Here is a 16,281-nt window from a genome sequence, read left to right on the forward strand (position 1 = left end):
GCAACGGCAAGGATATTTTACCGGCATTGCAGAATCATTAACACGTCATATATTCACAAAATAGTACATAATTTTATTCACGAAATTACAAGGAATGAGAAGATGACGTTACCTCGTTACTTACCTTCCAAAAAGGTTAAGACCAAAAAACTATTGACTCTTTAAATAATTTATTTTTTGCAAAATTTGAACTCCATGCAACATGTTTATATTTAGGCCAAACACTCCGGAATAGCAATATTGGTTTCTTTAATTACTTCAAGTGATTTGAGCTCAGGCGTGGTAAGCCACAGGATCTAGAGGGAGTTTTCGTTACACACGAGACGTACTGTGTAATATTAGCGGAAGTTTGAAATTAATAATGAAGTGTTTGGTGGTTTCTCGATCGATATTTAATATTTTAAGCGGTTCCATAAATAAACACCCTCCGAAATCCAATCTCCACCTTCCTCTAGGCTCACCTGTTAGGTTATTAAATTCCTCAATGACTGACGTCGTGTGTATTGTGTGTGGACTTCATTTTAGGGAATTCTGATTACCGGTACGTTAGACGTAACTGGGAGTTTCCGCGATAATATATACTAACACTATCAACAGAGACTCTTTGCTTGTTTGTGGAGGCTAATCTCAGAAAGGAAGGAAGCCATTTCAGTAATTGTTTCACGATTAGAAATACAGTATTATTTCTTACAGATGATTTTAGATTATAAATGTGTAAGTTTGATTATTATATAAACAGGTAATTTTAGAAGAATAGAGCAACTCGGGAACGTTATGTGCCTAGAAAACCAAGAATAACAGCTGAGAGGATCCGTCATGCTGACCACACGACATCCTCGTAATCTGCAGGCCTTCGGGCTGAGCAGCGGTCGCTTGGTAGGCCAAGGCTCTTTAAGGGCTGTAGTGCCATGGGATTTGGTTTGTAAAAGCATCTTTTAAAAATTACAGGACATGCTTCGGCCGCAGATTATTGCCAGCCAGCCAGATTATTGAGATGGGGTCATGTTTTGCGAGAGTACATAGTAAATAAACTTATAAGTATTCACTAGGCTAGAGTATAGTTGTTCCTTGCTTCAGAAATTTTCTGTTCTACCCTATCACTGGCTAAAAATCAACTGTCTAGAATTAACTTCAAATCTATATTGTAATAGTAACAAAACATGAATAAAATTCACACTACCGAGCTCGATAGCTGCAGTCGCTTAAGTGCGGCCAGTATCCAGTATTCGGGAGATAGTAGGTTCGAACCCCACTTTCGGCAGCCCTGAAGATGGTTTTCCGTGGTTTCCCATTTTCACACCAGGCAAATGCTGGGGCTGTACCTTAAGGCCACGGCCGCTTCCTTCCCACTCCTAGCCCTTTCCTGTCCCATCGTCGCCGCAAGACCTATCTGTGTCGGTGCGACGTAAAACGACTAGCAAAAAAAAATTCACACTCATATGATACATGGGATTTACAAATTTAAAAGTACATGTTGAATCATCATCAGATGAAGTCGCTAGACGTAATGTAACGAAGTTAGAACAATTCTGTGTAAAATGACGAATATGTAATTAAAAGTTTCTTCTGTCCTTAAAATTAGTTTCATGCAAGATATTGTCAGTAGATTCATTGTTCCACTTAATATAAAAGCTTTTAAAATATTACAAATTTAAAAATAAGTATCAAAATGATTCAATGCCAGCCAGATTGAGTTGGGGTCATGTTTTGCGAGAGTAAATAGTGAATAAACTTATAAGTATTCACTAGGCTAGAGTATAGTTGTTCCTTGCTTCAGTAATTTTCTGTTCTAGCCTATCACTGGCTAAAAATCTAGACCCTACTCATTAGTTCAAGTCAAACCTGTCCTTCATCTAAAAGGTGTATGTGAGGAAAGGATAGAAAATATGATGTCCTATCTTTTATCTCGGATATATTTTAATCCTACTGGCTATCATAATGGAGATAATTATGTGTTTAAGTTGTTATTGTTATGTCAATCAACGAGAGCTTCATTGAGGGGTATATACTTTTCGTTCGTCATTGTAATCAACTTGTCAACAGTGGAAGTGCTTACTCTTGTGTTTGTTTCAATACCCTGCGGTTATTAGCCGTTATTGATCATGGAGATAATGAAGTCTACAATCGAAATGAAAAGACTAAACGCGAACAAACACTCTAAGGAAAAAGGAATTCTAAGACAGGTGCCTGGAAGCCTAAGCACGAAGGACACAAAATGCAATCCCCTTCTACACTCACCACCTATCTAAATTTAGTGTTGTCGCCCAGATGGCAGCTTTACAAATAATTGTTTTCACAAAATTATTTCAAAGAAGATAAAAATTAACTCTACACTGATGACACGTATTCCTAATCGCAAACGTTCCCAACCCAAAGTTGGCAATATTTTTGCAAGCACTACTCTTTTGTCAGAAAACACCCACACGAAATCGTGCTGCTTACCTTCGGATCTTTTCCACTTCATGGATTTAGTAGCAGTGGTAAGGGTCCCATACACTGGAACCATACTCTAGATGTGGTCTTGCCAGAGACTTACACGCCTTCTTCTTTACATCCTTACCAAAATCCCTAATCCCTAAATGCAACCATAATATTAAAAGATCTCCAAACATTACTTGCAATCCTCTTTATATTATCTCCATAGGAACTTTCATCCCAACGACACAGTAATTAAAACTGAGAGGACTACTATCTTTGAAACATAGAACCAACCTTTCCACCACGTTTATAAGGCTGTCCATCTAACAATTTTGCGAGGTCTTTCTGCACTCACTCACTAACCTGTTATTTATTATCCCAAGTCCCTGAAACTTAATAAAAGAATTGCCCTGAAGGACTGAAGAGCCTCCGTGGCTCAGGCGGCAGCGCGATGGCCTCTCACAGCTGGGTTCCGTGGTTCAAATCCCGGTCACGCCATGTGAGCTTTGTGCTGGGCAAAGTGGAGGCATGACAGGTTTTTCTCCGGGTACTCCGGTTTTCCCTGTCATATTTCATTCCGGCAAAACTCTCCAGTATCATTTCATTTCATCTGTCATTCATTAATCATTGCCCCTGAAGAATTCGACAGGATTCGGCAGTCGGCACAATTCCTATTCTCGCCGCTAGATGGGGCCTGACCGCATCGAATGACTGGGAACAGGCTGTGAATTTTCATTTCCCTGAAGGACTATTGTGAATTTAGGTGAGGTGCCACTCAGCTTCACTAGGTTGTGTTACTGCTGCAATTATACACTAGGTTGTGTTACTGCTGCAATTATGCAAACACTAACTCGTCAATAACGGATGCGATAGCTAGTCTATTACATATCCTAGGGTTACACAAGGGCTACATGGCCGAGGTGGTGAAGACGTGCTCGGTTCTCCCGGAAGGACGAGTTTTCGAATCTCCGTGAGGAAGTCGTAAAATTTAAGAACCGAGATTTCCACTTCCGAGGATGCACCTGGCCCTGAGGTTCGCGCAGTCTACACCAAAAATGACTAGCAGGTTAATTCCTGGGGAAAAAGGCGGCCGGGCGTAGAGCTAAACACTCTACCCCAACAAGAGCCGAGGTTATCTTCCACCCCTCCAGGGGCCTTCATGGCCTGTACGGAGATGACTTCATTTTGCTTTGGCTAGGGTTTCACGTCACACTAACACACGAAAGGTAATCGCTGGTGGAAAATGGGAAAAGGGCGGGGTTGGGAATTTAGCGGCTGCAGCCATAAGGGGAGTACATAAGGTAGTATTGGGAAAAATATTGATTTTTAGTTTTTTAAGGAAATTGCTGTTTGGAGTAAGTTACCCTGTTAAATTTGATGCATCTTTCATTGATTTCGCAAGACTATACGTATTTATAAATTTCATAAGTATATATTTTACTGCACAAGCCATTTCTCCATATTTCGTGACAAGCTAGGACAAGATATAACAGGGACTATTCCATCTAGAAGGAAATAATTTGGCTACATTGGTTTCTATGATATCATTTCCTACCTGGTGTTCATGATGTATGAAACACTAACATCCATGTTTGGTTACACTTTCTGAAAAACTTTCTTTTCTGTGAATACTTCCCATTTCCCAAGAAATAATTAATGTAGAGCTCCGAAAATGTTACCTCCCATTAACACCGTCATTGTTTTTATATGGATATACAATGGTAGAGATACCACACATAGTTTCATCATAAATATTTTAAAAACATAAATACATTTCTAAATTAAGAACTTGATTTAAAAATTCCATATATTGATTTCTAATAAACTAAGAACAAAGAATGTAGATAAATAAACGTACCAGATGTGGATCTATATCGTATTAAAATTTCGTGTTATTACCTTGGATAGTTCCAGAGAAACAGGGATCTAAGTCTGTTAAATTCAACATTAACAAGGTAGGTATCTTAAGGTACCACACCATCATTTACCACGTATCAAAATTGGAAAATACTCAAACCATTAAAAGGACAGCCAAGGTAGGATTCTAAATCATAATCTCTCGAATAAAGGTCAAAGCTAGGTGATTCGAACTGTGCAGTCAGCTCATTTGGTATAGGAAATATTTATGATAGCTGAGAGTTTTTACGTGCCAGCCTTGTATTTATTATCCTACACCACTTGTAATGGAATATTCACGTTAAAATTTGTAATTTTGAGTGGATGCCTGGGTTACTACATTGTAATTATCAATGCATGTAGTAGAATATTTTAATTTATATTCTGCAAATAATTGTGAATTTTTATTTTAATTATCTAAGTAAATAACGACGTTGGTTAAGTAGTTTTCTAGTTATGGTCTGGCTTCTAGTGCCGTAGTACCCAAGGACACGTTGTGTTCGTCTAGCGCAGGTAGAGGGGCTGAGGTTGCCGGAAGTTCGTCCCGCAGGAGTTCCTTTACATGCCAGTAACTCTACCGTCAAGAAGGTACGTATTTGATCACCTTCAAATACCACCAGACTGAGTCAGGATCGAACCTGTCAAGTTGGTGTTAGACTTTTTATTTGATGCCCATGTGATGATAGTGAAGCGGTTGGGCAAGTGTGAAAATCGGCGTCCACACATTGCCTACTCAAGGCTTAACGCCTCCATCTGACGGACGAATCACCATCAACAGTGCCACATTTGCTCAATTCATATGAATACAGCGGAGAGATTTGGAACTGAATGGAAGCTATTTGGTACGCAAACTAGTGATTAGAAATTGTATACCACCCCCTCTCCCCAACGGGACTCGAACCAGTAAAGCACGGTTTCAGATGGACAGTATTTATATTACACGAAGTTTTGCGCTTCATTCGTAACAATGTAATTTCTTGTTCAGTACAATTTTTATTGCATTATTTACTTTTTATTTTACAATTATCGGTTATTGCTACGTAGGCTGAGGCTCGATTTAGTGGCAAGGCTGTTAGGAATTTCTCCATATTCTGATACGTAAATAGGTTAATCCTTCAATGTTTACTCTGTTAGCCGTGTCTTGTGTAGCGCATCACGACGGCTTGCACGCACAGTACATGGTAAAGACACAGTAACTCTCAATCACGAGCTAAAATACTTCCTTCCCAAGACTAAAATCGAGCTGCCACTTAGGCTTAAACTCGCTCTCCATAGATAAATCAATGCGAGCATAATAACAACGTTGCCCCTTCAGAAGGAGTATAGCCAAAGTGTTTAATCAGAAATACTACCTATTTCACAAATATAACACCTTCCCTTAAGCTCATCCCTTGGACAAAACTCACGAAAACATTTAAAAATATCACTGAATACTTTGTGTCGATAATGATCCAGAACATTTAGAAATTTATCTCCATATAATGTTCAAGAAACGGAAGTCGCCGGGGCTCATGCGGCAGAGCGCCGGCCTCTCACCACTGTGCTCCGTGGTTCAAATCCCCGTCACTCCATGTGAGATTTGTGCTGGACAAAGCGGAGGTGGGGTAGGCTTATTTCCGGGTACTACGGTTTCCCTGTCTTCTTTCATTCCAGTAACACTCTCCAATATCATTTCATTTGCCAGTCATTGATCATTGTCCCAGAGAAGTGCGATAGGCTTCGGCAGCCGGCACATTTCCTATTCTCCCCGCTAGATGGGGGCTTCATTCCATTCCTGATCAGTTTGAAAATTAAAACATTTTGTATGTTTTCCTGATGTTCAAGAAGCCACTCCAACCCAGCGTATGAGTACTGGGGAGCTGTGACACAACCCCGTGCTTGCCTAGGGCTAACCCCCACTAAGGATGTATTACACATTCAATGACATTACAAGTTGCTTTAAGTCGCACCGACACAGGCAGATCTTATCGCGACGATGAATAGGAAAGGGCTAGGAGTGGGAAGGAGGCGGCCGTGACCTTAAACAAGGTATAGCCTGGTACCTGGTGCGAAAATAGGAAACCACGGAAAACCATCTTCAAGTCTGCTGACAGTGTGGTTAAAACCCACTATTTCCCGGATTCAAGCTCAGCTGCGAGCCACAAACCGCACGGCCAACTTGCCAGGTCAATGACATTCTGGTCCAGGGGATAATAGAATAAATGCATTACGAATTCCCTCCAACAAGTTTGCTGACTAAATACCAAAATACGAGCAATATGTAGAACTTGACGAGTAGTACTGATAAAGATATCAACTATGGCTTAAAGCAAAATTTTAAGCTGTAATTTTGAACAAAGAGATCAACCGAACGCCGAAATATTATTACATACATACATCTTCATTATAAACCGTTATGCCTTTCAGTGTTCATTCTGCAAAAATCTGTGAAATTACTAACTGCCTCCAGAACCCTCCACTCGTAATCAGTTCTGTGGCCTCGTTTCGTTCTTTACCTGTTACCTTCAAGTCGTGGGAAGTTGAGTCTAAACATGGTCGTCCTGGTTTCCCTCTACTTCTCTTACTCTCTATAATACAGTCCATTATTCTCCTAGGTAACCTATCCTTCTCCATTCACCTCGCAATACCCTACCACCGAAGCCGGTTTATGGGCACATTTTCATCCATCGAGATCATTCCCTTTCTTCCAAGTTGATTTACGTCGTACTGACACAGATAGGTCTTAGAGCGACGATGGGATAGGAAATGGCTAGGAATGAGAAGAAAGTAGCCGTGGACTGAATTAAGGTATAGCCCCAGAATTTCCCTGATGTGAAAATGGGAAACCACGAAAAACTATCTTCAGGGCTGAATCAGTGGGTTTTGATCCAACTGTCTCCTGAATATTGGATAATGGCCGCACTTAAGCGATTGCAGCTATCGAGCTCTGAGAGTTAATTTCTAATTTAACCTTTATCTCTTCATTCGAGTACCCTCCTGCCATTGTTCCGCCTTTGCTTGTACCAGCAATCATTCTGGCTACTTTCATATCTGTTATTTATATCTCATGAATAAGATGCTGTATCTTGAGTTCACTCCAGTAAAGCAAGGTTTGGTCTGAAAAAAGACCGAGTAGGGATAGTTTCGTCTAGGAGCCGACTTCTTCCTTACAGAATGCTGTTGATGGCAACTGCGAACTCACTGCATTAGCTTTACTGCGCTTTGATTCAATCTCACTTACTATATTACCACCTGGGAGAACAAACATCCAAAATATTTCAAATGATCTACCTGTTCTAGCTTTGTGTTCCCAATCTGATATTCAATTCTCTCGAATTTCTTCTCTACCATTAGCAATTTAGTCTTTGAACTGCTAAGTTTAATACCATACATATTGCTCCTATTTTCAAGTTCCAAGATATTAGACTGCAGACATTCGGCACAATCTTCCGGAAATATTAGAAAACATAGAGAGAATTCTTTCATGGAACTTCGTCCTGAATACAGTTGTTGGCAGAGTTAGAGAGGATCAAACCAGCCTTCGGGCTGAATACCCAACATACACGTCCTGAATATTTTAGTACATGAATCTCCCAATATTTTTTTAATTAAAGCGAATCTAGATAGATTTTTTTTTTGTTACGGGCTTTACGTCGCACCGACACAGAGAGGTCTTATGGCGACGATGGGATCGGAAAGGCCTAGGAGTTGGAAGGAAGCGGCCGTGGCCTTAATTAAGGTACAGCCCCAGCATTTGCCTGGTGTGAAAATGGGAAACCACGGAAAACAATTTTCAGGGCTGCCGATAGTGAGATTCGAACCTACTATCTCCCGGATGCAAGCTCACAGCCGCGCGCCTCTACGCGCACGGCCAACTCGCCCGGTTCTAGATAGATTAAAATATGAATTGAAAATTGCTTAATTAATATTTAACATTTTGGAATATTAATAGCTCATTAATATTTACATCGATTACAGGTGTATTTGGCTACAAACAGTTTTAAACCCCATAATGAGAACAGCATTCTAATGTTAATTTAGTACTAATTATGAAAATTAATAATAATTTAAGACTAGAATTTTAGGTAGTAAGAGGCTAGAATACAAACTTACTGAAGCGAGTAACAAGTATACTCTAGCCCGCATAACGCTTGTGCTTCGAGATTTGCAGAACTTTAGGGGTACTGTAATATTTTATGACTATTGATAGCTTTACGCAGTCCTTGTAAAGCACATCATTAGATGGGGAATAATGTGTGCGCAGTTTGAATTGCAGAAGTCGTGGTGCCAGGATTAACAGATTAAAACTTAAAATCCCTCTAATCAATCACGATTCAACCCCTTGTCCTTATAATTGAAGGTCAATGGGCTGACCCGTCTATCATGGAGCTGGGCACGACAATTGGTAATTAGTAAAGCCTGGATTTTATGCAGTAATAGGTTAGAATGCAAACTAATTTGGTTATTAGGAAGTGTCGGCCACTCGCTCTTCCATAATGTAAAAAGAGTAACATAAATTATAGGGGTTCTGATGGGCCGTACTCCTAATATTTATGCAAACCCCATACCATAGTCTTTGTGAAGGTAGACAATAGTTGCTACTCGCTTCAGTAAGTTCACATTCTAACCTATTAATGCATAAAAATCCGGGCTCTAGTAATTAGATTTTACGTAAACTGCACGGAGACGTTGGACAACAGACAACTAGCGACTGAAGTGAAGCAACACACATAACATTGTTGTATAACAGGCTAGCGGAACAATCAGGATATCGGGGCAAGAAGTCGCAACGAGATGGGATAAAAGGATGGATCAGGGAAGGAGGAAAGAGAATTTGATCTGGAAGATTGGAGTGTATATATATTTTTTATCTCCCATGTCAGTCTTGCTAGCTTGCGGCGACCTTTGGTTGGATTGAAGGAAGAAACGGAAAGAGGATTCGTATGCGGGTAAGAAAAAAAAAAAGGGGAGAGAAGGTTTAATATGTTATGAAATTACTCTACCCTGCACTGAGTGTATTACATGTATAGCTCAGCTCGAGTCATCTTTTGTGGTCCACCACCATTTCCGCGGTGCGCTCAAAAGGATGCTGGAGGGCGCTACCGCGAGAAATCGATTCGTTCGTTCTCCCGCAACCAGAGTGAGTGCCTCTCTTAATGGTCCGAAACTTCCTCTTTGAACAGCTGAGACCTGCCTGCATACTATGTTCCTGTAATTGCAATTATTATTCAGCAAATAAATTGAGCTTACCATTTGACACGACTGTTAATTTCATGATCATAGCCGCAGGATGTACGATATTTCATGAAATCCGTACCGTAAGGCGTGACTTACCATTTGAGAATTTTCCCAACCATTATCCGACATTCGAACCTTGGCTATCCTTCAATAAGAGAGCCTTTAAGATACTAGAAAATGGTAGGTTTCCACTGACGAAACCCTGGTTTCAATACATGTGCATCCTAATGTTGAATTTCAACTGAATTATCACGTGTCCTCAAGGGTACCTGGCTCTGAATCCCTGTCCTAAATACAGAATGTGTTCTAATGATCCAGAAAATACTTCGGATAATCTGGTGCAGATGTCTACCGACGTCACTCTCAGACCGGGAGTTTCGGGTTCGAATTCCGACAAATTCGAGTTGGACTTTCACTAGTAGCAGTGCGTGGTGGCAGGAAAGACATTCGATGTAAAGAACCTTGGCTACCTGGTAAGTCCGTGCTGATATGGCAGTGCTGAAAATAAAAATGGCATGTAGCCTCTGGAGCAACCTGGTGTAGGTCTTTCGACCTGGCACTCATGGATTACCGGCGAGAATGGGGTCATACCTAGGACGAAATGTTATGTTAAGGGCAGCATATACATACAGTTGTAGAACCAGAGCAGGAAATCAATATTCAATGAAGGTTCAAATTTGCCGATCGAACCGGGAATCGAACCCCGAATCGCATGGACCAAAGGTCAGCAAACTAACAAATTAGCCACGAAGCCATATAACAGGATTATTATTATTATTATTATTATTATTATTATTATTATTATTATTATTATTATTATTATTATTAAATTTCCTTTTGGGAAAATCAAATGTTCATAAATTTGTATTTCAGTAAAATGTGTGACACTACGTTACCTAGCAACAGTGCAGGCTGTGATGTGAAGTACTGGTGGATGGCCATGACATACAGATCCACGGCCTGTGCAGCTCTCAAGGTACTGTTGCTAGGTAACATCGCGTCGCACATTCTCTTACATCACACTATTTCGTTATACAGTCCGGCCCCATGGCTAAATAGTTAGCATGTTGGCCTTTGCTCTAATGGGTCCCGGGTTCGATTCCCGGCAGGGTCGGAAATTTTTACCACCACTGGTTGATTTCGCTGGCATGGAGGGTGGGTGTATGTGTCTTCTTCATCATCATTTCATCCTCACAACGACGCGCAGGTCACCTATGGGAGTCAAATCGAAAGACCTCCGCCTGGTGAGCTGAACACGTCCACGGACACTACTTGCACTAAAAGCCATACGCAGTTTGATTTCGTTATATACATTTTTGGATGATACCAAGATATAAGATATATTTATGTCAATATATGACCCCTTTGGGTTGTCACCATGAATTCGTCCGAATTATTCCGTACTTGTAAAGATCACCTTAAAATGGAGGGCAGCACTGGCCATGTGCGTGTTGTCGGTAGCTGGCGTGCATTCGTTGAATACCGCACAAGTCCACAGACGAAACTATTATACGACAATTACAGACTCTTAATAATGCCTATTCTTATCACCTCATGGATAAGGAATGGGTATTGGAAGGCTAAGATAAAGGAAACTGACCTAAAATTACAGCAATCCCATTAATATGAGGGGATTATAAACATAATTGGTTTCCTCATGTTCTGAGCAGTTATTTCCAATACCTATTCGTAGGTATAAAAGTCAAATCCATTGATCTTGTGATAAAGTAACTTATAGAAAAATATATACTACTGTACAAGGCTTAGGATATGGGAATATGTGAAATATTGAAAACATACTCAAGTATGTCAGGAAATTGAATTGCAATCAAGACATCACACAATAAACCAGAAATTTTCACTGTTATGAAGCCCACAGTCAATGAAGGTACACTGTTGGGTTGTACAGTACGGTACATACATATAGAGGGTGAATCAAAAACGAGTCTGATACTCTTAGGGGAATATTTAATCTAATCATATTTAATTAAAATTCTTCAATTTGTTGAATAGTCTGCTTTACGTCGCACCGATACAGATAGGTCTTATGGCGACGATGGGATAGGAAAGGACTGGTAGTGGGAAGGAAGCTGCCGTGGCCTTAATTCCATGTGATATTTGTGCTGGACAAAGCGAAGGCGGACCAGGTTTGTCTCTGGATACTCCGGTTTTTCCTGTCATCTTTCATTAGAGAAACACACTCCATTATCATTTCATTTCATCTGTCAGGCATTAATCATTGCCCTAGAGGAGTGCGACAGGCTTCGGCAGGCGGCACAATTCCTATCCTCTCCGCTACATGGGGCTTCATTCATTCCATTCTTGACCCAATCGAGTGACTCGAAACAGGTTGAAGCTGAGGTTTACAATCTTACGCATAATCTTACGTTTCAGGAATGATTCGAAACGCCTGCCAACAATGCACACTTGCATTTCACTAAGTAAGTATTTCACGCTTCGTGGACCATGATTTCTTGAAAATTTTGTATATGCCATTAAAATGCTATATTTTGTTATTATAAACATTTATGAACAGCCTGAGATTGGGTGTAAAATTATAGAAATCACTTGAGGCCGGGATTTTGGACAGTAATATTTAAATTGCAAACTTACTGAAGCAACCTGCAGAACGTCTGTGTTATAAGATTTGCATAAACGTTTGGAGTACGGTCTACCAGAACCCCTAAAATTTATGTTACCCTTCCTTCAGTATTGAAAAGCAGACTGGACAACACTTCCTACTAACCAAATTAGTTATCATTCTAACCAATTACTGCCTAAAAAGCCGAGGTCTAGAAATATTACCAGGCATGGCAGTGGAAGAGTTGAAGGTGGTGTAACTCCACACTAATTCAGATAGGTTTTTAGTGACAATGGGGTAGGAAAGGCGTTCAGTATGACAGAGGACAAATTAGAGGATTGGTGCGTACATGCTACCTAATTTGAGTTTCTCTTTAAAGAGCTTGTAACTGACGCATTAACAAGTATGCGTTCCATACTTTGTTTAGTAGCAAGTTAAATGTTTTTACGCTGAGAGAGCTTCTTTTCTTTTTTTCCTGAAGGTACTAACATGAAGAATTCCAAACGCTGGACGAACAATAAAAGAGAGACCGTAATGATTCACGGTATTTGATCAAAGTCACCTGTGCTTTAATCCCGCACACTTTAATGAGAGCCTGTGTCAACTGGTTAAACTCCCTGCTATAAATTACGAGACAGCACAGTACGTGTGCACTTCGTCATCATCAACTGGAGAAAACACTACGAATATCGTACGTAACTCAACTAAATACTTATCTTGAATTAGATTCATGAGCTTCTCTTTGCTTTCGTTCAAAATTTTAACTTCTGTATTCATTTATTAATGAATTTATGGCAAAGAAAAGTATTCTAATTAGTAATCAAATCAACACATAATCCACGAAATATTTTTCAACATCATTTATCTAGAGGACCTTGTTGTATTTAATTGTAAGTTGGATTTGTATTATTAACAAATACATCGCAATTGGGAAGTACACCGTTGGCAATGATAACTTACAGTAGTAAGATAATAAAGTTAAAAAATAAATACACTACAACAACGCACACAACAGGAGTAGAACAAGCAACTCCATGGTAAGAAAATATTACAATAAATACCACTAGTTTAATATTCTAAATCCAGGATCATCATATACGAGTACAAATTCACAAATACCTTAAATAATTCAGACAACTTTACAGTGGGTTTAGTGTTGCATTAAAATATGACACCATCAGATAGAAATTTGCAAACAATTACAGAATTCTGGAGTCTATTCTTGGGAAAATATGAAAAGTCTTGAAGCAGCTAAGTTGTGAGTATGTGGAAACATCAGTAGAACGATCTGGACTGGAAATAATCAAATTTGTAATTACTAAGAGAAGTCAAAGATGAGGGGAAACTCTTAAAGGGAATGGAAATAATAAAAACAGAATTTACGGGATTTACCAATATCACGACACCTTCATCACCAATATGAGGGGAAGGTACTAGGGAAGAGAATAGGATGTCGGCCAAGGTAAAACGTACTTGGAGGTGATCAAGGAACAAAATGGGTTTCAGAAGTTACGTGGCTATTAAGTGAACGGCACAAAATAAGACGGACGGTTACATCGAAAAGGCATTGCATTTAGAAAATTTACGTCAGTTACTTCAGCTAATCTCTTCTTTCTCTTTGTTCCCATCCTATTTCTTTTCATTCGCTTTGATTCCGTTTCCTTTTATATTTACACTTATTTTACATTTCATTCCATTTCAAACACTTGAGTTTGGATCCATATCCCTAACTTTCGTTTCATTCCGCTATATTCCCGTGTTGTCACGTTTTATTTTGTTCCACTCCAAATTTGTCTTCACAACTAGAGATGAAGTGCAAAATTCATTTACAAGCTTTTAGTACTACGTAACACGATAATATACAAAACCCATAGTACTTCACTTTACAATAACTCATCTATTTTCTAATACTCTCGCTGTAAACGAACAGTAATGCTATGACTGAACTAATTTTTTTCGAGTGTCATGTTCTTTTCATTTGCGTACACGTATGTACCAGTAGACAAAGGTTTTCTTCTTCTTCTTTTTTCTTCACCTTGTCTCAACTACGTTGGATTTGTACCATGTGTGGATTTTTAGTATGGGCCGGGCTGAGTAGCTCAGACGGTTGAAGCGCAGGCCTTCTGACTAACTTAGCAGGTTCAATCCTGGCTCAGTCCGGTGGTATTTGAAGGTACTCAGATACGTCAGCTTCGTGTCGGTGCATTTACTGGCGCGTAAAAGACCTCCTGCGGGACTAAATTCCGGCACCTCGGCGTCTCCGAAAACCGTAAAAGTAGTTACCGGGACGTAAATAAAATAACATTATCATTATTTTTAGTGTGATGTACTGCATGCAAAGCAAACACAAAAACTCGGCGCCCGACCTGGCGGGATTAACCAAATAAAATTAAAATTCCCAGATGAAGTGAGAATCGAACTTTGATTCCTGTATTCCGAGCGCCACAACTCTGACCATTCAGCCAAGGAGCCGGACTATCCTTTGATTTATAATTAAAGCCTGAAATTTTAGGCAGAACTAGGTTAGAATGCAAACTTACCGATGCGAGTAACAAATACAGTCTACTCTGCACAACGGATAAGCTGTGAGATTTGCATATCCATTAGGGGTACAGCCAAATGGAACCCCTAAAATTTATCTTACTCACACTATTACTTTTCGGAGCAGTGTGCTAGACGATATTTTCTACTAACCAAATTAGCTTGAACCTATTTTTGTCCGAAAAAATCTGACTCTATAGCATCATAAGTTATTTCATAAAAGAGGGGAAATAACTTCAACAGAAAATTGGCATTTAAAACACTTTCTAAGCTCTTAAAAAGTTCAAAGATAAACCAATAAAAAGTTTAATAATGTGATCATTCAGTTTTCGTCGCACCGACAGATTCTTATGACGACGACGGAATAGAAAAGCGCTATGAGAGGGAAGGTACAGTCCTAGCATTTGCCTGGTGTGGAAATCGGAAACCACGGAAAACCATTTTCAGGGCGATGACAGTGGTGTTAGAGCCTACTATCTGCCGGATCCAAGCCTCATAGCTGCGCGCCCAGAACAGCACGGCTGACCAGCACGGTATTTGATAAATTGGGAAGAAGAAAATTTGATAATATTTTTAATGGTCTCTATGATAATGAGAAGTCTGGTAGACAAAGGATAGAAAATATAAGTTTTATTTTACAACTATGTGGTAAGAAGATCGGGTAGTCTTCGAGTATGAGGCATTCTTCTTTCTTTTAAAATAATTACTGAAGTAGACATGTATTTCGTTCAGTCCATTTACGGCCAATGGTAACCTAATTTCCTCTGCGTGTATTTCTACATTTTGGTAAACTGTGGTTTACATGTTGCCTCGCGTTACGGGAAGAAATAATTTCTGGCAGTAACAGTAGTAAATTAGAGCAGTCCAATGAATTAGTAACACATTTGTGTATGGAACGCGCGTTCACATGCCGACGGCGATAGGCAGTTAATGTTAGTTATTGGATCTGGGCGTTCACAGGGATGTATGAGGCACAGAATGAAGAGGAGCGCGAATATAATGTGATATTAGGTGAATCAATCAGGTTACAACACAAATTATATTTCCATTTGATTCCTAGTGAAAATTATGAACAACAGTATCCCCTGTTCCACCTGAATTAAAATCAAAATACCGGATTTGAACATATTTATTCTTCACACACTAATCGAGGCTGGTGTACATTTTTCTAGAATGTTTCGATAATAATGGTACTTGTTTTCGTTCCACTAACTACTATTTTACGGTTTTCGGGGACGCGGAGGTGCTGGAATTTAATACCGCAGTTCTTTTACGTGCCAGTAAATCTACCGACACGAGGCTAACGTATTTGAGCATCTTCAAATAACCGGACAGAGCCAGGATCGGACATGCCGAGTTGGGGTCAAAGGCCAGCGCCCCAACCGTCTGAGAAACTCAGCCCGGCCCTGGAATATTTTGGTGTGGAGCACTTCAGTACATGCTAAGCAGGTTGATACTGCGGTCAACGATACTGCAAGGATAATCTCGGGATGGCTAAAACCAACGCCAGTGCAGAAACTGTACCGGATTGTTGGAATAGCCCCATCCAACAACCAGAGGGTCACCGCCGGGAGAAAAAAACCGGAGAATGACCATCGTCACCAAACTGCAAGGTCTCACCTCAGATC

General features: G+C 39.9%; 1 protein-coding gene across 2 annotated transcripts in view; it reads right to left on the minus strand.

Moving 5' to 3' along the window:
* LOC136885679 (acetylcholinesterase) overlaps positions 1–16,281 on the minus strand; it is a 1,299,399-nt gene that overhangs the window by 507,539 nt on the left and 775,579 nt on the right. The window lies entirely within an intron of this gene.

The sequence above is a fragment of the Anabrus simplex genome, chromosome 14, assembly GCF_040414725.1.
Source record: "Anabrus simplex isolate iqAnaSimp1 chromosome 14, ASM4041472v1, whole genome shotgun sequence".
Classification (NCBI taxonomy): Eukaryota; Metazoa; Arthropoda; class Insecta; order Orthoptera; family Tettigoniidae; genus Anabrus; species Anabrus simplex.